Source organism: Bos javanicus, chromosome 7 (assembly GCF_032452875.1).
Source record: "Bos javanicus breed banteng chromosome 7, ARS-OSU_banteng_1.0, whole genome shotgun sequence".
Classification (NCBI taxonomy): Eukaryota; Metazoa; Chordata; class Mammalia; order Artiodactyla; family Bovidae; genus Bos; species Bos javanicus.
The window spans coordinates 75824667-75848431 of NC_083874.1; positions in this window are offsets into that span (position 1 = coordinate 75824667).

Genomic DNA, 23765 nt, shown 5'->3' on the forward strand with positions numbered 1-23765 from the left:
GCTTTAGATTCATCCAGCCCAGGGTTTCTCATGATGTCCTCTGCATAGAAGGTAAATAACTAGGGTGACAATATACAGCCTTGACGTACTCCTTTCCCCACTTGGTCCCAGTCTGTTGTTCCATGTCCAGTTCTAACTGTTGCTTCCTGACCTGCATACAGATTTCTCAAGAGGAAGGTCAGGTGGTATGGTATTTCCCATGTTAATGCAAAGCGATAAAAAATATTTCCTTTCCCTAGAGATAATCTTAGTAGGTGGATCATCATTTGCCAGGGAAATTGGAAATCTGTGAAATAATTCTCTGAATAATGAGACAGTCTCAAACAGCGTTTCCTACTCTAAGATCTTATGGTGAGATGAACCTTGGGACACACACTTCACACCTCTCTAACAAGATTTGATTTACATCTTCAAGAGTTCTGCAAGTGGAAGGAATGTGTTGCACCACAGTGTACTGGCATAAAGAAAACCGCGTTTGACTCAAACTCTGGAGACTTTAGTTCAAATTGTGCTTCACATTGGCTGTGGGACATTGGGTGTGACTCTTGTTAACATTACCAGTCTTCTGCTTCCAAACAAGAAGTTTTGAACTGGATAAATTTAGAATTTTTAGCAATGTCAAAATTCCTATGTGCAACACAATGCTCATCTATATTCACCTGTACCCATTTCTTATTCCCTTTTCCTCACAGGATCTATGTCTCTTGATTGTTCTCCTTATAAACCTGAGAAAAAGCTGATTTCTAAATGAAAGTGAAGTTGCTCAGTTGTGTCCGACTTTTGCGACCCCGTGGACTGTAGCCCACCAGGCTCCTCCATCTATGGGATTCCCCAGGCAAGAGTACTGGAGTGGGTTGCCATTTCCTTCTCCAGGGAATCTTCCCAACCCAGGGATAGAACCCAGGTCTCCTGCATTGCAGGCAGATGCTCTAACCTCTGAGCCACCAGGGATATTATTTAAAGAATAGTCAACAATTGATACCACTTATCCACTTATTTTCATTTTATTTCAGGTTTATTAAAATTATATTACCTCATTTCCTTCTCAAAATAAGCCCTTGTCATAGTAGGACAGGTAATTGCCATTACCTTTAATAGAAGAGCAATTCAACATATCAGTACTGATGGTTTATTCATCATCACATCAGCTATAATAATAAAACCTGGCCTTTGTGTAAGCCTTTTTATTAATGTACAGCTCCAGCTGAAGTAGAGTAATAGTATTATCCAACCTTAAACAGTTTCCCCTAGGCATCTCATCCATGATATAAGTGAAGTTCTGACTCTTATTTTGTGTCTACCTGGTAAAAGCATGGTAAAATGAAGTCCAGGGAAGTATATTTCTCTGATTTCTTCTCTTATTTAACAATGGTTACCTCACCCGATCAGTCCTTCAGTTACATTTCTTCAATATTTAAAATTGCTTCTTCCATTACAGCAGTTTTTTCTGTAGGTTTTGTCCCCTCCAATTTAATATCTTGATCAGAGAAAATAACACGTGGCTATTGTAGAAGTAAGTTATGGGAATGAAGAACTATTAATTATAGCATTAAGACATATGTTGTATGCTTTATAGTATCAGGGTTTCTCTACCTCCCAGAGAATAGCATTCTTATTATTTCCTCTCTTAAGCAGGTTCCTTATTCTCCATTAGTGTGGTCGTCAGAGCACTGTCTTTGTCTGATAAAACAGAATCATTCAAGAGCAGATGAAGCTGTAATTACAATCAGAGTTCAAATTGTGGGAGATGAAATAAAATTAAATGGACTAACTTTGTGACATTTTGATTATCTGGAAATTCTCTCAGTGTGAAAAATGACTGTAGGTTCACATGTTACATTTAAACATAGACACAAGAGGCTCCTTGTAAATCAAACAAAATTGTTCTGGACTGGGTTTTGCATGTATTTGCCATTTCTCCAGTTCTTGTGGAATTCTAGGTTTTGATTCAAGATTTAGTTGTGAGTTATGGACATTTTCCCCTTTAACTTATGATTTGATAAAATGAAAAAATAATATTCATATATTTTAAAACTGAAAAAAAATGCCTGTTTTCTTGGGAGGAAGGGAAGTAGTACAAGTTTCCAGGTTAAAATTTTTGCCTGTTATTGTTTATTAAAAAAAAAAAATGACAAGCCTAATAGGAAAGCCCTTCTGCTATACAGGTGACTCTTCAATTAAGATACCATTGTGTTTAGCAATAAATCAACATTCACGAATCATCTTCACTTTGCTCACATCCTCCAACTCACACAGCAGGATCTTCCTACATTTTTCAAACAGAAATGATATAGCCACCAGTTCAATCACTCCAAGAGCCACCAACAGTATCCAAAATTTTTATAAAAGAACACAGCAAAGTCCAATGCAGATTTTCTCCTGTGACTTCTCTTTCAATTCACCTTTAATGAGTGAGTGATAACATGGTCTGGGGAGAAAGAACCAGAAATCTAAAAACTTCCCCTTCTTGGCTGCTCCATAAGAGAATGGGGCAGTCATACTAACCTCTTCCAAGGTCAGTGTCTTCTTTTCTAATGTCCACAAAAAATTAATCCATTGATCTAAGAAAGAAATGGAAAATTTTATTCCAAAGTTGAGGTTTATTATCTGGGCAAAGCATCTGAGAAAGCTCTGAGACCTCTTACACCTGTTAGAAGTCAGGGAACAGTTATGTACATTTTTTTGAGACTTGAGGGCTGACATATTAAACGGTATATAATTGACAGTTTACATAATCCAGATATATGTGCCACGTGACCCATTTTGGGATCAGGGAAGAATGCTATCTTTAAGGAGTTGTCTTAAGGATTCCAGGAGAATATTGCTCTTTATGTTGAGAAGGTATTCTGCTGATGGGGAAGATCTGGTCAATACAAAGTGTACACAATGCACAGTTGGCAGACAGAGGAGACCAAAGGAAGAGAAGGGTTTTTGTTGTTGTTGTTGTTTAAATTTTCTTGTCTTGCCACAAAATATGAATTTTATTTCACACTAATGTGATGAATTGTTTCCCACTCAATGATGAAGAATAAAAATTAAATGTTAATTGGGAAAACAAATTAAAGTGTATAATAGCATTATGCAACTACAAGGTAAAGTTTAAACTTCTAATTTATACCAGTTCTATCAGATTCTTCTTTAAGTCTTTTTGTAATATGTTTATTTTCTGACAGATATACTGCCATAATAAATGTTTTCTACTGAACTCAGAAAAGAAAGTCATATTTACAGGAGGCATTTTTTTTCTATTTTACTCTTCATACTTTAAATGATGCTATTTATTATGAGTGTCTGTTGAGAAATCAGATTTCAGTTTCAGCACAACTAATTTCTATTTGGACATCTGGGACAAAAACCTAATTTTTCATGGGATCATTTTCCTTATCTTTAAAATGGGAAAATATTTAGTATCTGCTGCATGAACTCCATAGGGAATTGTGGGGAGAAAACAAGCTCTGTGACAGGACTTGATGAGAGAGAGAGAGAGAGAGTTTGTTGCAGTTATCTGTATGGAAATGAGTGTGAGCCACCTGAAACTCAGAAATGCAATGATAAAAATATATGTCATTTATTCAGGGCTTACTCCTTATTGGACTCTATGCTAAGTGCCTTCCATATGTTTCTTGCAGTTATTCTATGAGGCAGATATCAAGGCTAAGGAAAGTTAAATAACTTAATGTATGTCATTTCTCAGAACCAAGTCTGTCTCTCTTTAGACTCCTTTCAATCACTATCATTAGCCTTTTTAAAACCTTTGCTTGATCTATTCTCCCAGGTGATCAGTGTTTCATGAGACTTGTGTTCAAGTGTTGGGGTGGGAGCCTCATTTTTCTCTTTAAATCACCTACCAGAAAAACTACTTATTTAAATCAAAACAAAGGAGAAAAGGAAAGATATACTCATTTGAATGCAGAGTTCCAAAGAATAGCAAGGAGAGATAAGAATGCCTTCTTCAATGATCAGTGCAAAGAAATAGAGGAAAACAATAGAATGGAAAAGACTAGAGATCTCTTCAAGAAAATTAGAGATACCAAGGGAACATTTCATGAAAAGATGGGCTCAATAAAGGACAGAAATGGTACAGACCTAACAGAAGCAGAAGATATTAAGAACAGGTGGCAAGAATACACGAATAACTATACAAAAAAGAGCTTCATGACCCAGATGATCACAATGGTGTGATCACTCACCTAGAGCCAGACATCCTGGAATGTGAAGTCAAGTGGGCCTTAGGAAGCATCACTACGAACAAAGCTAGTGGAGGTGATGGAATTCCAGTTGAGCTGTTTCATATCCTAAAAGATGATGCTGTGAAAGTGCTGCACTCAATATGCTGGCAAATCTGGAAAACTCAGCAGTGGCCACAGGCCTGGAAAAGGTCAGTTATCATTCCAATCCCAAAGAAAGGCAATGCCAAAGGATGCTCAAACTACCGCACAATTGAACTCATCTCACACACTAGTAAAGTAATGTTCAAAATTCTCCAAGCCAGGCTTCAGCAATACATGACCCGTGAACTTCCAGATGTTCAAGCTGGTTTTAGAAAAGGCAGAGGAACCAGAGATCAAATTGCCAACATTCACTGGGTCATCAAAAAAGCAAGAGAGTTCCAGAAAACCATCTACTTCTGCTTTATTGACTATGCCTTTGACTGTGTGGATCACAACAAACTGGAAAATTCTGAAAGAGTTGGGAATACCAGACCACCTGACCTGCCTCTTGAGAAATCTATATGCAGGTCAGGAAGCAACAGTTAGAACTGGACATGAAACAACAGACTGGTTCCAAATAGGAAAAGGAGTACATCAAGGCTGCTTATTTAAGTTATGTGCAGAGTACATCATGAGAAACACTGGGCTGGAAGAAACACAAGCTGGAATCAAGATTGCTGGGAAAAACATCAATAACCTCAGATATGCAGATGACACCACCCTTGTGGCAGAAAGTGAAGAAGAGCTAAAGAGCCTCTTGATGCAAGTGAAAGGGGAGAGTGAAAAACTCTCCAAGCTTCAAGCTCAACATTCAGAAAACTAAGATCACAATATCCGGTCCCATCACTTGATGGCAAATAGATGTGGAAACAGTGGAAACAGTGAGAGACTATTTTTGTGGGCTCCAAAATCACTGCAGATGGTGACCGAAGCCATGAAATTAAAAGATGCTTACTCCTTGGCAGGAGAGTTATGAGACAGTGTATTAAAAAGCAGAGATATTACTTTGCCAACAAAGGTCATCTAGTCAAAGCTATGATTTTCCCAGTAGTCATGTATGGATATGAGAGTCGGACTATAAAGAAAGCTGAGCACTGAAGAATTGATGCTTTTGTTGTTTTTTTATTTTATTTTATTTTTTAACTTTACAAATTGTATTGGTTTTGCCACATATCAAAATGAATCTGCCACAGGTATACATGTGTTCCCCATCCTGAACCCTCCTCCCTCCTCCCTCCCTATACCATCCCTCTGGGTCGTCCCAGTGCACCAGCCCCAAGCATCCAGTATCATGCATTGAACCTGGACTGGTGACTCATTTCATATATGATATTATACATGTTTCAATGCCATTAACTGTTGTGTTGGAGAAGACTTTTGAGAGTCCCTTGGACTGCAACAAGATCCAACCAGTCCATCCTAAAGATCATCCTAAAGGAGTCCTGAGTGTTCATTGGGAGGAGTTAAAGCTGAAACTCCAATACTTTGGCCAACTGATGCAAAGAACTGACTCATTTGAAAAGACTCTAACGCTGGGAAAGATTGAAGGCAGGAGGAGAAGGGGAGGACAGAGGAGGAGATGATTGAATGGCATCACTGACTCAATGGACATGAGTTTGGGTAAACTCTGGGAGTTGGTGATGGACAGGGAGGCCTGGTGTGCTGAAGTCCATGGGATCACAAAGAGTCGGGCACTACTGAGCAACTAAACTGAACTGAAACTATATTTCAGCTTTAAAATGAGTAGGATTGGGAGCAGAGAGGTTTTAGGTATTTGGTCAAAGCTGCTGCTACCTAGAGAGCTTGCAGAAATAGTTATAGGACACAACACTTTTAAAAATGGAAGGAGAAGTAAACAGTTGGGCATCCTCTGGGACAAAATAATCTTTGCTATAATACATAGTTATCTAAGTTAATGTTTTACACATTGATCAAAAAAACATTTATTGGATATAATTTCAAAATCTTGCATATTTGTTTTTTAATGATGAAAAGTCAGTATCCTATGTTGTATTGAAGATGTAGGCAACTGTTTTTTAACCTAATTTAGTGAGTGAAGAATTTGACTTCTCTTCTTTCATTAAGGGAAACAAAGGCTTTGAGAGTTGTAATGTTTTAGAGTTTGTAACTGACTCAAATCGTGCTTAATTGATTTAAGGTCTATACTACCCATAGTTGGGCTATAGGGTTACAACAGACAATACACTGAGAGCTAAGTGTAGAGCAAAAGGTTTTATCTGCAAGGCTAAGTATTTTACTGCAAAGCCATAGGAGGAGATACTTTTAAAGAAAGGGTTAGAGTTAATTTTTCTAGGAATGTCTTTTATAAACTAATTATTGTTATTAGAAGTGCTTTGTCTGATAGTTAATCAACTGCTGAATGTATTTTACAACTTAATTCAGACCCTAACAAAAATAAACTAACTCCATTGGACTTCAAATTAATTTTTCATTATGGAGATTTTTCTTCTTGGCTCTTTATTTCCTCTACTACTCTTTATACAACCTCTTAATGAATTATTCTACCACACTATTTTCTAGTCTTCCATTATGACACTGAGTCATAGATTCACAAATTTCTAGTAGATGCACTTTCTCTGTATATTCACTTAGTGCCCAAAACTCAAAATGGAAAGCACTGAACTCATTCTGCTTCACACATTTACTTTTCCACCTGAAAATTTGATAATATCAACATGGTTCTTTTAAACGTATAGAAGCAATGTCAGATGATCACAGTTCCACTAAATTGTCACATATGCACATCTACTTGGTCATAGATTTGTTCATTTATTCATCTCATAACTAAATTGAGGACATTATGACCTTTCGTTACAAACCCTTCTGAGATCAAGTTGCCTTAGAAGAGCATCTGACCAAGTTATAGCACTGATCAGATCATTGCTGTGTTAAATCAAAAGACAACTCCATCTATTTTCTCCTGAGTAATTGTGAAAAGTGCTGATATGCAATACAGTCTGTAATTCACTATGAAAAGTGAAATTTTTGTGGTAGTCTTTCAGTCGCATCTGACTCTATGTGACCCCATGGACTGTACCCTCAAGGCTCCTCTGTCCATGGAATTCCCCAGGCAAGAATACTGGAGTGGGTAGCTATTCCCTTCTCAAGGGAATCTTCCTGACCTGGGATCAAACCAGGGTCTCCTGCATTGCAGGCTGACTCTACCATCTGAGACACCAGGGAAGCCCACAGTCCATTATAATCTCAGACTTTTATTATTCAGCTTTCATTCTCATTATTTCTCTTTCCTTAACATATACTCACTCACCAAGTACAAAAAAATGTGTCTGGGTTCCTCAGCAGCCACAGGAGTAATAATTGATGAAAGTGGTTAGAAGGATGGTACAGATAGAAGTCAACAGAGTTCTGGGTCTCCACCTTGTCTTCAATCAGAACTGCTTCTTATTTATCTAACTTACAAATTGAACTACCATTGATATTTTTGTCTGGAGAAGTGAAGTTTTAAAGATCCCTGACCTTTACAAGCATTTGTACTTAATACTTCCAAATGCAATTTACTTTGTTGTTACTTTGTTACAATTACTTTCTGTTGCTTTGTTGCTCCAAAATGTTGGTGTGGGTTGATTCTTCTCAGAAATCTCTTCCACTCCAATTAAAAAGCATGGTCAGCATCCTTTCAATCCAGACTCAAGTGCCCCCCACCCTTTTTTTCTAATAAGCTTTCCTGAATTTATCCCAGTGAACTATGACTTCTTCCCGTGCTGAACTTTCAAAGCACTTTGGATATATTGCCTTCTCTCTTGTATTGGCTTCCCTGATAGCTCAGTTGGTAAGAATCAACCTGCAGTGCAGGAGACCCTGCTTCAATTCCTGAGTTGGGAAGATCCACTAAAGAAGGGATAGGCTACCCACTCCAGTATTCTTGGGCTTCCTTTGGGCTCAGCTAGTAAAGAGTCTGGAGAAGGCAATGACAAGCCACTCCAGTACTCTTGCTTAGAAAATCTCATGGACGGAGGAGCCTGGTAGGCTGCAGTCCATGGGGTTGTTACTAGTCAGACACAACTGAGTGACTTCACGTTTACTGTTCACTTTCACACGTTGGAGAAGGAAATGGCAACCCACTCCATTGTTCTTGCCTGGAGAATCCCAGGGACAGTGGAGCCTGGTGGGCTGCCGTCTATGGGGTCGCATAGAATTGGACACGACTGAAGCGACTTAGCAGCAGCAGCAGCAGTAAAGAATCCACCTGTAATGCTGGAGACCTGGGTTTGATCCCTGCATTGGGAAGATCCCCTGGAGAATGGAAAGGCTACCCACGCCAGTATTCTGGCCTAGAGAATTCCATGGACAATATACTCCACGGGGTTGCAAAGTTTAGTCAGATATGACTGAGCAACTTTCACTAGCTAGGTTTTGTATTGTAAATTCCTGTGTGTTTCATGTTTCTTTCTTTTTTTTTTTTAATTTTCTTTTATTTTTAAACTTTACAAATTGTATTAGTTTTGCCAAATATGAAAATGAATCCACCACAGGTATATATGTGTTCCCCATCCTGAACCCTCCTCCCTCCTCCCTCCCCATACCATCCCTCTGGGTCGTCCCAGTGCATAGCCCCAAGCATCCAGTATCATGCATTGAACCTGGACTGGCAACTCGTTTCATACATGATATTATACATGTTTCAATTCCATTCTCCCAAATCTTCCCACCCTCTCCCTCTGCAACTGAGTCCATAAGACTGTTCTATACATCAGTGTCTCTTTTGTTGTCTCATACATAGGGTTATTGTTAGCATCTTTCTAAATTCCATATATATGCGTTAGTATACTATATGGGTGTTTTTCTTTCTGGCTTACTTCACTCTGTATAATAGGCTCCAGTTTCATCCACCTCATTAGAACTGATTCAAATGTATTCTTTTTAATGGCTGAGTAATACTCCATTGTGTATATATGTACCACAGCTTTCTTATCCATTCATCTGCTGATGGACATCTAGGTTGCTTCCATGTCCTGGCTATTATGAACAGTGCTGCGATGAACATTGGGGTACACGTGTCTCTTTCCCTTCTGGTTTCCTCAGTGTGTATGCCCAGCAATGGGATTGCTGGATCATAAGGCAGTTCTATTTCCAGTTTTTTAAGGAATCTCCACATTGTTCTCCATAGTGGCTGTACTAGTTTGCATTCCCACCAACAGTGTAAGAGGGTTCCCTTTGCTCCACACCCTCTCCAGCATTTATTGCTTGTAGACTTTTGGATCGTAGCCATTCCGACTGGCATGAAATGGTACCTCATAGTGGTTTTGATTTGCATTTCTCTGATAATGAGTGATGTTGAGAATCTTTTCATGTGTTTGTTAGCCATCTGTATGTCTTCTTTGGAGAAATGTCTATTTAGTTCTTTAGCCCATTTTTTGATTGGGTCATTTATTTTTCTGGAATTGAGCTGTAGGAGTTGCTTATATATTTTTGAGATTAGTTGTTTGTCAGTTGCTTCATTTGCTATTATATTCTCCCATTCTGAAGGCTGCCTTTTCACCTTGCTAATAGTTTCCTTTGATGTGCAGAAGCTTTTAAGTTTAATTAGGTCCCATTTGTTTATTTTTGCTTTTATTTCGAATATTCTTGGAGGTGGGTCATAGAGGATCCTGCTGTGATGTATGTCAGAGAGTGTTTTGCCTATGTTCTCCTCTAGGAGTTTTATAGTTTCTGGTCTTACATTTAGATCTTTAATCCATTTTGAGTTTATTTTTGTGTAAGGTGTTAGAAAGTGTTCTAGTTTCATTCTTTTACAAGTGGTTGACCAGATTTCCCAGCACCACTTGTTAAAGAGATTGTCTTTAATCCATTGTATATTCTTGCCTCCTTTGTCAAAGATAAGGTGTCCATATGTGCGTGGATTTATCTCTGGGCTTTCTATTTTGTTCCATTGATCTCTATTTCTGTCTTTGTGCCAGTACCATACTGTCTTGATAACTGTGGCTTTGTAGTAGAGCCTGAAGTCAGGTAGGTTGATTCCTCCAGTTCCATTCTTCTTTCTCAAGATAGCTTTTACTATTCGGGGTTTTTTGTATTTCCATACAAATTGTGAAATTATTTGTTCTAGCTCTGTGAAGAATACCGTTGGTAGCTTGATAGGGATTGCATTGAATCTATAAATTGCTTTGGGTAGTATACTCATTTTCACTATATTGATTCTTCCAATCCATGAACATGGTATATTTCTCCATCTATTAGTGTCCTCTTTGATTTCTTTCACCAGTGTTTTATAATTTTCTATGTATAGGTCTTTAGTTTCTCTAGGTAGATATATTCCTAAGTATTTTATTCTTTCCGTTGCAATTTTGAATGGAATTGTTTCCTTAATTTCTCTTTCTGTTTTCTCATTATTAGTGTATAGTAATGCAAGGGATTTCTGTGTGTTGATTTTATATCCTGCAACTTTACTATAGTCATTGATTAGTTCTAGTAATTTTCTGGTGGAGTCTTTAGGGTTTTCTATGTAAAGGATCATGTCATCTGCAAACAGTGAGCGTTTTACTTCTTCTTTTCCAATCTGGATTCCTTTTATTTCTTTTTCTTCTCTGATTGCTGTGGCCAAAACTTCCAAAACTATGTTGAATAGTAATGGTGAAAGTGGGCACCCTTGTCTTGTTCCTGACTTTAGAGGAAATACTTTCAATTTTTCACCATTGAGGATAATGTTTGCTGTGGGTTTGTCATATATAGCTTTTATTATGTTGAGGTATGTTCCTTCTATTCCTGCTTTCTGGAGAGTTCTTATCATAAATGGATGTTGAATTTTGTCAAAGGCTTTTTCTGCATCTACTGAGATAATCATATGGTTTTTATTTTTCAATTTGTTAATATGGTGTATAACATTGATTTGCGGATATTGAAGAATCCTTGCATCCCTGCGATAAAGCCCACTTGGTCATGGTGTATGATCTTTTTAATGTGTTGTTGGATTCTGATCGCTAGAATTTTGTTAAGGATTTTTGCATCTATGTTCATCAGTGATATTGGCCTGTAGTTTTCTTTTTTTGTGGGATCTTTGTCAGGTTTTGGTATTAGGGTGATGGTGGCCTCATAGAATAAGTTTGGAAGTTTACCTTCCTCTGCAATTTTCTAGAAGAGTTTGAGCAGGATAGGTGTTAGCTCTTCTCTAAATTTTTGGTAGAATTCAGCTGTGAAGCCGTCTGGACCTGGGCTTTTGTTTGCTGGAAGATTTTTGATTACAGTTTCAATTTCTGTGCTTGTGATGGGTCTGTTAAGATTTTCTATTTCTTCCTGGTCCATTTTTGGAAAGTTGTACTTTTCTAAGAATTTTTCCATTTCTTCCCCGTTGTCCATTTTATTGGCATATAATTGTTGATAGTAGTCTCTTATGATCCTTTGTATTTCTGTGTTGTCTGTTGTGATCTTTCCGGTTTCATTTCTGATTTTATTGATTTGATTTTTCTCCCTTTGTTTCTTGATGAGTCTGGCTAATGGTTTGTCAATTTTATTTATCCTTTCAAAGAACCAGCTTTTGGCTTTGTTGATTTTTGCTATGGTCTCTTTTGTTTCTTTTGCATTTATTTCTACCCTAATTTTTAAGATTTCTTTCCTTCTACTAACCCTGGGGTTCTTCATTTCTTCCTTTTCTAGTTGCTTTAGGTGTAGGGTTAGATTATTTATTTGACTTTTTTCTTGTTTCTTGAGGTATGCCTGTATTGCTATGAACTTTCCCCTTAGGACTGCTTTTACAGTGTCCCACAGGTTTTGGGTTGTTGTGTTTTCATTTTCATTCATTTCTATGCAAATTTTGATTTCTTTTTTGATTTCTTCTGTGATTTGTTGGTTATTCAGCAGCGTGTTGTTCAGGCTCCATATGTTGGAATTTTTAGTAGTTTTTCTCCTGTAATTGAGATCTAATCTTACTGCATTGTGGTACTTGAGAGGTGGGCAGGAGCTATTTGAAGGGCAAAGATAAGGTCTTAATTTGTTTTCATAGTTTCCCAGTAAGTTTATCTTAGAACCTTGAACCTGGTATCCACTCAAATTTATTGGCTGAATACATAACAGAAAGAATGTCAAAACGTTAGCACAAATTTTTCAAGGAAGCCACAGAAATTCATTCCCTAAGAACATTTATTTCATCATGTGATATAGACCCTTAAGCAATTTTGAATAGTTATGTTTGCAGAATCAATAGAGTTTCTATGAAAAGTGAAAAAAGTGTTAGTCACTGAGTCATGTCCAACTCTTTGCAACACTATGGACTATAGCCTACTAGGCTCCTCTGTCCATGGAATTCTCCATGCAACAATACTAGAGTGATTAGCCATTCCCTTCTCCAGAAGATCTTCTCAACCCAAGGATCAAACCCAGATCTCCCTCATTGCAGATAGATTCTTTACCATTTGAGTCACCAGGGAAGGTGTTCTTTTTTTTAAATATATTTTTTCATTTATAAAGAAAAAAGTTACAAAAAATAAGTGTGTGCATTAATATCTTATATAATCTTCAAAATAAAGACAATAAAACTTAACACAGAGTAAATAAGAGACTTTTTTTAAAAGGGTTATATTTTCTGTTAGTAATTTATTCTATATAAAATAGAAAACTGGAATTATTTATTATAGAGGTCAGCATTTTCTTTTAATCATCCAGTTTCTTTATTAGAGTAGTTGTTTTTTCCATCTAATCTGCTGGCTCTGGCAGCATATGGCTTCCACCTTGAATGGATCAGCATATCCTCCAAGTGTTCTGTGGAAGTGTTCCTTCCTTTTGACATTCTTGTACAATTCTTGTTACTTTATGCTTTAATCAATTCACTCTGGCCAAAACTGCAATTACAATTAATCAATGTTCATATCGACAGAGACAGAGCAATAATGAGAAACTGCTGATCAGTGATAAACATGTTTGGGCCACATTTTATAAATAGCTTGCAGTAAGGAAAGGCTGGTCTTATTGACTAACTCATAAATGACTTACAATCTATTTTCGAGCCTTAACCAGGCAAGAGTATCTCAGAACAAACAGTAGCATGGTTATATTTCTAGTGAGAAAAGCAAAACTTATCATTGAGACTGTAAGTGGAATAGGGGTGCAGGTGGAGTCTGAGGAATGAATATAGGGATAAATCAAGGTTTCTGCAACAATAAGACAAGGATATTTTACTCAGATTTGTAATTTCAAAACCATCCTCTAGATATGGCCTTGCAGATGGGCCTCAATTATTCCCCAGATAGTTGGCCTTTTGTATTAACTGGTTAGCTTACTCGTCCCACTTGTTCATAAAGTCACAGTAGTTTTGCATTTGCAAATGTTGCTTAATGTATTCTTCTTCCTTCTTCCTACATATCAAATCCAGTGTAAGTGTTAATTTGCACCAATATGTAGTCTCTGTTTACCTAAGACTTACTAACTGCTTTGTAAATAGTCTGTTATGATATACTTTCCTGTTCTCCAACCCCTTCATCAGTATTTTAAGATCCTCCGCAAGATAGAAATCTACCTAAGGGCAAGAACTAAGTCTTAAACTTCATTCATATCTTTAGAATTCTCAGAAATATACGAAGCACAAAATCAAACTCAAAATTATTTACTGAATGATAGGCTTTGTAGCTAAGATTGTAAATTCAAGACTATCAGGGCCCAAGTAGGCCAAGTAAAATTAATAGATGTGAGAAAGCAAGTCAACTTTAAAATTGGAAAAAGTTTGCAAATGAATGACGGCTTTAGTGAAATAGAGGCTATAAAGCCCGTTCTAAAACATTAGAACTCCAACTCTACATTACTAGAAGAAAACTTGGACCCAATATTTCAAAATATACTAGATTTTCCAGAAATTTTATTATCAAAATTCTAGTAGAATATTTTAAATTTTGGCAATATATCAATTTCAGCCAGTCTTAAAAATGAATAATTAGATAACCCCTGCTACCAATTATGAATATCCAAATAGCCACCATATCTACATGCTACCAATTATGAAAGAAAGAGAAGAAAGTGAAGTCACACAGTTGTGTCCAACTGTTTGCAACCCCATGCACTGTACACTACCAGATTCCTCTGTCCATGGAATTTTCCAGGCAAGAGTACTGGAGTGGGTTGCCATTTCCTTCTCCAGAGGATCTTCCCAACCCAGGGATTGAACCCAAGTCTCCTGCATTGCAGGCAGACACTTTGCCATCTGAGCCAACTATGAATACATCTTAATACATTGGTACTAGTGGCACAAACGATAAAGAATCTGCCTGCAATGCAGGAGATCTGGGTTTGATCCCTTTGTTGGGCAGAACTCCTGGAAAAGGAAATGGTCACCCACTCCAGTATTTTGCCTGGAGAATCCCATGGACTAAGGAGGCTGACAAGCTATACTCCATCGGCTCTCAAAAGAGTCAGACACAACTTAATGATTAAACAACACACAACAACAGTATTAGTGAGTTTAGCTTCTAGAAGATTATATGTCTATCTAGTTGATAACTCAGTGGATAAATGTGCCAATTCCTTAAGTGAAGCCAGATTAGTCTGTGTACGTCCAGTTTTCATCATTGTTGTTCAGTCACTAAGTCATGTACAACTGTTTGTGACCTCATGGACTGCATCGTGCCAGGCTCCTCTGTCCTCCACTATCTCCCAGAGTTTGCTCAAATTTATCTTCATATTGTCAGTGATGCTATCTAACCATCTCATCCTCTGATGTTCCCTTCTCCTTTTGCCTTGAATCTTTACCAGCGTCAGGGTCTTTTCCAGTGAAACTTCTCTTTGCGTCAGGCAGCCAAAGTATTGGAGCTTCAGCCTCAGCCTCAGTCCTTCCAATGAATAGTCAGGGTGGATTTCCTTTAGGATTGACTGGTTTGATCTCCTTGCTGTCCAAGGGACTCAGGAGTCTTCTCCAGCACCACAATTCAAAAGCATCAATTCTTTGGTGCTCAGACTTCATTATGGTCCAACTCTCACATCTGTACATGACTGCTGGAAAAACCATAGCTTTGACTACATGGACCTTTGTTGTCAAAATGATGTCTGGGGAAACATAAAGGCAGAAAGATGACTCTGACTCCCTGCTACCCCAGTGCTTTCCTACTAAGTTATTAAACAAGCAAAAACAAAATAAAACAACAAAAATCTATCACACTGAACGGGACAGAAAAAAAGAAAATAGATCAAATTGATTCACTGTTAAGCTCTTTATGATTTTATAACCTACTGGAGCTAGTTAAGACTACTAAGTTATTTTAAGCATCCTCAAACACTTCCTTCTTGTTTGGGTATTATTTCAAACACTTCCTTCTTGTTTGGGTATTATTTACTTAGAAATATATGTTTTTAAAGTTGTAGTCAAAAGGAGTCTAAATGAATAAGTTTGCACTGTATCAAAAGGAACCCATTTGAAAGAATTAGCTGGAAAAAGGCTTATCTTTCTCCTAATAAATGGTACCTTTACTATGATATATGTGGTTTGGTGATACACTATATTTACTTTAAATGAAATTCTTTGATGCAATATTGCTTTGATTTATAGGGTGGTTTTTTGATTTAGTAGGAGATGGTTTTAAATCAGATGGTGAGGTTGATTTACTAGAGAAGGTATTTGATTTGATAGATGATGTATCTTCTTCAGTATTCAATAAGTAATGATTCAATAGTAGATGTCTGATTTGGTAAGTGAACTATTAGATTTGATTTTGATCTATTTTCTCAGTAAGAGATACATTTATTTTAATAGTTGATGTATCTATTTTAATGTAAAATGTGTCAAATTTATGACTCCATGTTCTTTTTTTCTGCACTAGTGATTTATGAATTTTACTACTAATATATATGCTTCAATTAAAGGTAATATGGAACATTCGTTACATCCAACTGCAGAGTTAAAGTATTCTAAACCTACTTGAATGTTTTTCCTCCTTTCTGACAAAATGTTTGTGATTATTAAATGATAAAATAAATCTCAGCTCAAGGAAATCCAAACATATCTTGGCAGAAGCAAGGGTGTGAGTACATGTATGTTATGTTTTGAAATCAAAGTTAAGTTATATTGTAAGTTTAGGTTAGTAAATGTAGAATCTTCCCTTTTTCACTTTCTCTCAGACAAAAGTGGATACTCAAGTTACTATTCCGTTTCCATCTTTACAAGCAAAGGGTTTGCTGACAGTTTTCTTTTTACTTAGAAATACTGACTGGCCCAAACTTCTACCTTTGTTTGGATTTGTATTCAGGTTTTTTGTTGTTGTTTTTAGCATCATGGCTTATTTGTATGAAACTTCAGAGATTGATAAATGAATTTTACTTTAAACTTCAGTCAGTAATTCTACCTGACATGTTTTTGAACCAATGTTCATATTTGCTTAAAATGTAAATTGCTAGATCTGTGAGTAGAAAAGCTATCACCATTACCACATAAACTGAAATATAAAATATGACCAAGATTTGAAAGAAACAAATTACCTGATGTATGCCATCTTAGTGCAGATTTTCCTTCAAGTTTGTTATTATACATTTGCTACCTAAGAGGAAGTCTGGCTGGAATGAGTAACATCAAGATAATCAGTCTTATGCTTCTTTTTTTTAAGATAATCAACAAAATTATTTTGCAAAAGTTCTAGAGAATGTATTGTCACCCTCAGTAATATAACCCCAGAGGAAAACTGATTCTTGGAAGTGATGGTGGGAGGAGTCTTGTTCTTTCCTGCTGTTTTTATGTCTAAAGAATGGGTATCTATACAGCACATAGACAAATACACAGTATATCTATGTTGTTGACATTTCATTGTTAGATATGGAGACTAGGGACAATATCAGCAAAGGCTCTTTAGAGGGGCCATGTTGAAAAAAAGTATAAGAAACACCACTGTGAGTGTGCTCAGTTGTTCAGTCATGCCCGACTCTTTGCGGCCCCATGGGCTACAGCCTGCTAGGCTCCTCTGTCCATGGGAATTTTCCAGGCAAGAATACTGGAGAGGGTTTCCATTTCCTATTCCAGGGGATCTTCCTGACCCAAGGATCAAAGTCAGGTCTCTCATGTCTCCTGCACTGGCAGGTGGATTCTTTACCACTAGTGCCACCTGGGAATCTCAACACTGTGGTAGGGAATTAAAAAAAAAAAAAATATATATATATATATATATATTTATTTATTTATTTTAACTTATTTATTTTAATTGGAGGCTAATTACTTTACAATATTGTAGTGGTTTTGCCATACATTGACATGAATCAGCCATGGGTGTACATGTGTTCCCCATCCTGAACCCCCCCACCCACCTCCCTCCCTATCCCATCCCTCTGGGTCATCCCAGTACACAATATATATGTTTCAATGCTATTCTCTCAAATCATCCCTCCCCTTGCCTTCTCCCACAGAGATAAGAATATATAAAAGTATATTTTTTTACTTTAAAATATTCCATGATTCCCTATACACTCAAGTAATAGATTATGCCATATAACCTGGGCAAAACATGAGAGTATAAAGAGATTATTGATACTAGTGACTGAATAATATCTTACAGTCTCTGTATTTGCTAATGGCATTTCTATATCTTTGGATGGTTAGGTAAAAGCTAATGGGAATCTAAAGGGAAGTCACATTAAGCCTAGGACAATCTCTATATTACAGAAAAGGACATCAAAGCTTGGAGGGTTGAAGAAAAGGTTACATGATTACCCCTCAAGGATAAAACAGACAGTATTACTGTATCAGAAGCCAGATTGTAGTAAATGACTAAAAATCCCACTCAATTCTTTCTAAAATTTGAATTATTTTATTCTATTTTTTTTTTGAAAATGCAGTCTTTGGTTATGCTGTTATATATAGGCACTCTTGCCCACAATCATACACTTTTGAAGCAGAACTACCATTTTAACTCTGTGCTCCTCAATCAAATGAAAAAGAGAAAATTTGCCTGTGCCACACTGGCCTGTGGGATCTCACTTCCCCAACCAGGGATCTAACCCATGAGCCCAACAGTGGAATCCTGGAATCTTAACCAATGGATACTCAGGGAAGTCATCCTCAGTCCCATTTTAACTGTACTGCTTACAAACATACAGCTCTGTGCTTTTCTATTCCTTATGATTCTGTTTTTCTGAAACAGTATCTTTATATAACAACTGTGAAAACATTAGCATTATCTTAAACTTACCGTTCTATACATTATCTCATTGAATTCTCCCAACCATACCATATAATAATCTGTGAAAGAGAAGAACATATAGTTCTTATCTCTATATTATGGATGATATCACTGAAGCCTAGAGTAATTAGCAACTTATAAATTATTGGTAGTTAAGGTTCCACAGCTGGTAAATGAAGAAAATTGAAAAAGAACCCAAGCAACCTGGCTGGCAAGTATCACCGAAGAGTTAAATGGTGCAGCAAACATGGTTGAGAATAGAAACAGGATATGCAGCCACGTTTCTTCAAAATACACCTCAGTCACTTCTCTCCTCTAGGGAGAAGTGTCTGGATCATTATCTGAACCGTTCGTCCAAATGGCGAATTCATTGTCTGGACCATTTCCTCCAAATGACTTTTAGCAAGCCTCCATGGAGATCACATCTCTCTAGAATCTTCCTCTAGCCTCCTGCATCTACCTTTTTCTTCATCAAGTACTTCTTAATCCACATGAATTTATGAGTTATGCTTTGTGATTTGGTTTCTACCATTATGCTCTTCTGTCTACATGCATGCTTAGTCATGTTTGACTCTTTGTGACCCCGTGGACTGTAGCCCTCCAGGCTCCTCTATCCATGAAATTTTCCAGGCCAGAATACTGGAATGGGTTGTCATTTTCTTCTCCAGGCGTCTTCCTGACCCAGGATTGAATCTGTGTCTTGTGCATTGACAGGCAGATTCTTTACCACTAGGCCACCTGGGAAGCCAGATGCTCTTCTACCCATACACTAATCTCACCAATGGGATAAAATTCTGCATTTGTATCTGTCTCTAGAACTTAAAGAAGGAAAAGTAATGGATATTTATTTTTTCAATGTCAAAATAATTCAGGACTTTTCAAGACTTTTTCAATGTCAAATGAACATACCTACAACCCATAAAATGCATTAAAAAGCCATAAACATGCATAGTTATTTGAAATAATCTTCAGCATGCCCTAGGCATCCCTGCTGTGACAAAGTCTTCAAAAGGTCATCCATCAAATTATACCTATCCAAATCATGCCTCTCCTTATAGACCTCCCCTAAACATGTCTCTACCGGGAAACCTACAATGACTAGCTTTTTAACTTCTTGATTCTCTCAACTCCTATAATACTTCAGTTCAGTTCAATCGCTCAGTTGTGTCTGACTGTTCGCAACCGCATGGACTGCAGCACACCAGGCAACCCTGTCCATCACCAACTCCTGCAGTTTACTCAAACTCATGTCCATTGAGTCGGTGATGCCATCCAACCATCTCATCCTCTGTCATCCCATTCTACTCCCACCTTCAATCTTTCCCAGCATCAGGGTCTTTTCAAATGGAATCTAATGCAATTAAATGTCAGCAGACTTCTAGGGTTTTTTATGTATATATTTTTTATTTTTTCTTCCTCATCCTTTAGAGGTTGAATATTTCCCAGGGAAAGATCATGTGCTGAAGGTATGTTAATTTCACCAATGAAGACAGAATATTTGAAAACATATATTAAGAAATCATTAGGCAAGACACTTCACAGCTAAATGTCTCCCTATTATTCTCATTGAATATATTCTTAACCGTTTTCTAGAAATAAAATAGGGAGATAATGAAAGAAAGCCATGTGAGAAAAGATATATTTGAAAAAGGTATGTTTGAAAAGCAAAAGAGGTAAGATCATTAAAACAAGTAAAGCTGAAAGTCAGACTAAATTATAATACATACAGTCTTACTATGGTTTTGACATCCTTCCTGCCTTCACTTTTTAATAGTGTGACAATTTATCCAGTTCAGTAGCAGTATTAAAATGTTGTACCACTGAAATGCAACTATAAATGTGGCCTAAGAGTTTAAGGGATTTTGACTTGTCAGATAGTACATGGATCATTAACCATTTCAGGAAGAAAGGGTCCAAAATGGATTTTGACATAAGTAAAGTCAAGAACATGATTCATGCGGTCATTCTAAAGATTGTGTCTGGCTTAAAATACCCGGATGGAATAGAGTTTACAAGTTCATTTTTATAAGCAGAGTCATATTTCTCAAAGGGCAGCAGCAGTAAAGGGGTGAAGAGACCAAAACACCAGTTTTACATTGCAGTAGATTATTAAAACATGACATTTAACAATTGAAAGTAACTGTAAAGAGGACTGTTCTGCACTCAATTGTATTCTTCTAAAATTCATAGGTTGAAGCCCTTAGTTCCTCAGATGTGACCAAATTTGGAGAAGAGCCTTTAAAGAGGGAATTAGGTTAAAATGAGGTCATTAGGGTGGGCCCTAAACCTATAATCCAATATAACTGACATCCTTTTAGGATTGGGACACACAGACACCAGGGACTCAGGAGCACAGAACTGTGTGAAGAGACGAGGTGAGTGTGGCCATCTGTGAACCAAAGAGAGGGGCCTCAGAGGAAACCAACCCTGTTGACACCATTTTTTGTTCTTAAAATACCCATTCTATTAGGAGAGTGTATGTTTATTCTGTGAGGAGAGAGAGAGGGAGTGTGTGTGTGTTTGTGTGCATATGAGGGTGTGGTTTTGGTGTGTGCTTGTGGGAAAGGGATTATGGCAACCCTAGCAGACTAACACATTGATTTAGGAAAAATTCTTTTCCCCAAGCCTGTTCTAAATATTAAATCTGAATTTTCTAAGTATGATTCTGCTAATATCAAATTATTTTATATTTAAGTGATGCTTTATGATATGAATGTTTGTATCCCCCGAAAGTTCATGTTCTGGAATTTTAACACCCAAGATAATGGTATTAAAAGGTAGGGCTTCTGGGTGGTGACAGATGATGAGGGTGGGGCCCTCATCAATGTAATTAGTTCCCTTACAAAAGAGGCCTCCAAGAGAGATCTGTCGCCCTCTTCACCTTGTGTGGACACAGTGAAAAGATGTTCATGAACCAGATGAGCTCTCACCAGACAGAGTGTGCTGCAAGCTTGACCTTGGACTTCCCAACCTCCAGGACTGTGAGATGTAGATCTCTGTTGTTTTTAAGTTACCTAGTATATGGTAGTTTGTTACAGCATCCTAAAAGTAAAAACTTAAACAATTGTGTGATTTTGGGGTACAATTAAACAGTCAGTTTTATATATGTCTTCATTTTTCAAATATTTGCCTTGAAATTAATTTAAACTGTGTAAATAATTTTCTACTCATGTTACATTCTCATAATAACAGGAATGATTGAAATGCAATGAAGCAGTAAAGTTGCAAAGTATTGTAGTGGCTATGAAATTTTAAGTTTTCTTAACAAAAAAAGAATCATTTTTATGTGGAAGTAGAGCTCTGAATTAAGAGTGGAAATTATTTTATTATTAAGAAGATTTCCTTGTCTTCCTGAACCTATTCTTTCATTAATAATCAAATGATTGTGTAAGCTTATCTATAATATTCTAAAGTAGAATGTGTAAGAAAGTGCATTTCTTTATTTACCTTTTCCAAAATTCTTCAGCTGTTCTGAAAACAGAACAACAATCAAGATAATTATAAAAAGATAATAAATAAGGATTATAAACATCATATATACTGTGAATAGTTAGGTACTGTTATTTACATTTTACATATGAGATAACTGAGACACAGAGAAATTAATTCACCCAAGATGTCAACTTACAAGAAAGGATTTGACCATAAATAATCAGACTCCAGAGTTCAACCTCTTAGATTTTATGCTTTATTGAATAAAGCTTAAAATAATTTTATTTAAATTTTTATAAAGCAATTGAAATAATTTATTTGTTCATAGACTTCAGATACTGTGGTTTAGACTCACCTCTTGCAATCTTAGAAACAGCATATTTGTAAAATCCAGATTTGGTTGTTCAGCATATAAAGCTAAAATAAGCACATAATGAAGGCCCCCTCTATAAATTATATTTATGATAAATATTTAGCATTCTTCTCTTTTCACGTTCTTTCAGCTCCTTTCTATCCAATTCAAATCATTCTTCTCATATTCATTAGGCCAAAAGTAGAAATTTTTGCCCCTTCTCCAGCTCATATATATTGTCTCAAGTTTGTTGATGTTGTTTTCACTTTCTGCTAATTTCATTGGTTTCTCTCTTTCTTGCCTTAAGTTTTGAAACTCTATTTTCTTACTACTTTCTCTGAGGTTCAGAGTCAGTCTTTCCATGTTTGTGAGATTCCGGTCATAAGGCAATGTTTTCCTCTCTGGCTCCTTGGTCAGCCTGTATTAACTATCACTTCCTTCCTTTTATAACATTTGCAATTTAGCTTAAACATTGATAATCCTCTCCCCCAGCTTCATGTAAGGAGCTTGTCTCAAATTACCCAGATTCTGCTATTTACCACAAGTTATGAAATTCCTGGGTACTGGGATTTTAAACTGTGAAATTTACATTCCAAGGTGCTTAAAAGATACCCAATAAATGTCTGGTAAAAACACATTGTTCTATATTCTGAAAGTATGACTTGGGTATAGATTTTTCTAGAAAATAGGATTGCTTCTTTATGGGAGTATCCCTTCATTAGGACATGTTTATTTCATATTTCATACTTTCTAAAATCTATTAAAAGCTGTCATATTCTTAATCTACATATGACCTTCTGAACTTTTGGGGGCTGATACTGTCATTGTGTCATTAATGTGCATTTTATTTATCAACTTTCTCTTTAAAACATTTTGACTATTATTTAGGGTATATAAAATAATTGACCACTGTCCTCAAAGAACTTCAGTTAAAATACAAACTTTGTATTAATGTTGAGGTCGTTTCTTGCTCTGTGATAATAAGAAAAATATTCATTTACAGAAACAACTCAATAGTTCTCACAAAATCAATTTCTGTTATTTTAAAGCAGATGTCTTAATGCATACTAGAAACTTTTTTAGTGTTCTTAACATAATTAGAAGCCTGGTAGACTGCAACACTACTTTGCAATGATTGGCCCTGCATCTGTCTGCTTTCTGAAAGAAAAAATTTTCTACTATTACTGGCCTGGTAGTGTCAGTCATGATGGAAAAACGAACATCTTGCAAAACAATAACAACAACAACAAAAAAAGATATGGTCTAAATCTTAGCACTTACTCTCTTCTTTCATTCATTCAACATGTGTTTTTTTGAGGCAGGCCTACTATGTGCCAGTTATAAAAGTTTAAGGAAGTTTGGGCTTCTAGGTTGATGAATAAAGCAAATGTCTGCCCTCTTGGTGCTGACATTTTGAAAAGAGAAGACAGACAATAAAAAATAAACATGATGTACGGTCTGTCAAAAGGTGATAAGGGTTATCAATATTTTTTTTTAAATAAAGCAGTTATAAATCTATTAATTTTAAAAATAGGCCAGAATGATAAGGAGATAGTATAGGGGACTGGCATTTTGCAAATTTAAATAGTGTAATCAAGATCAGCCCCCATATAGTGAGATATTTGAGTGAAAACTTAAAGGATGACAAAGAGC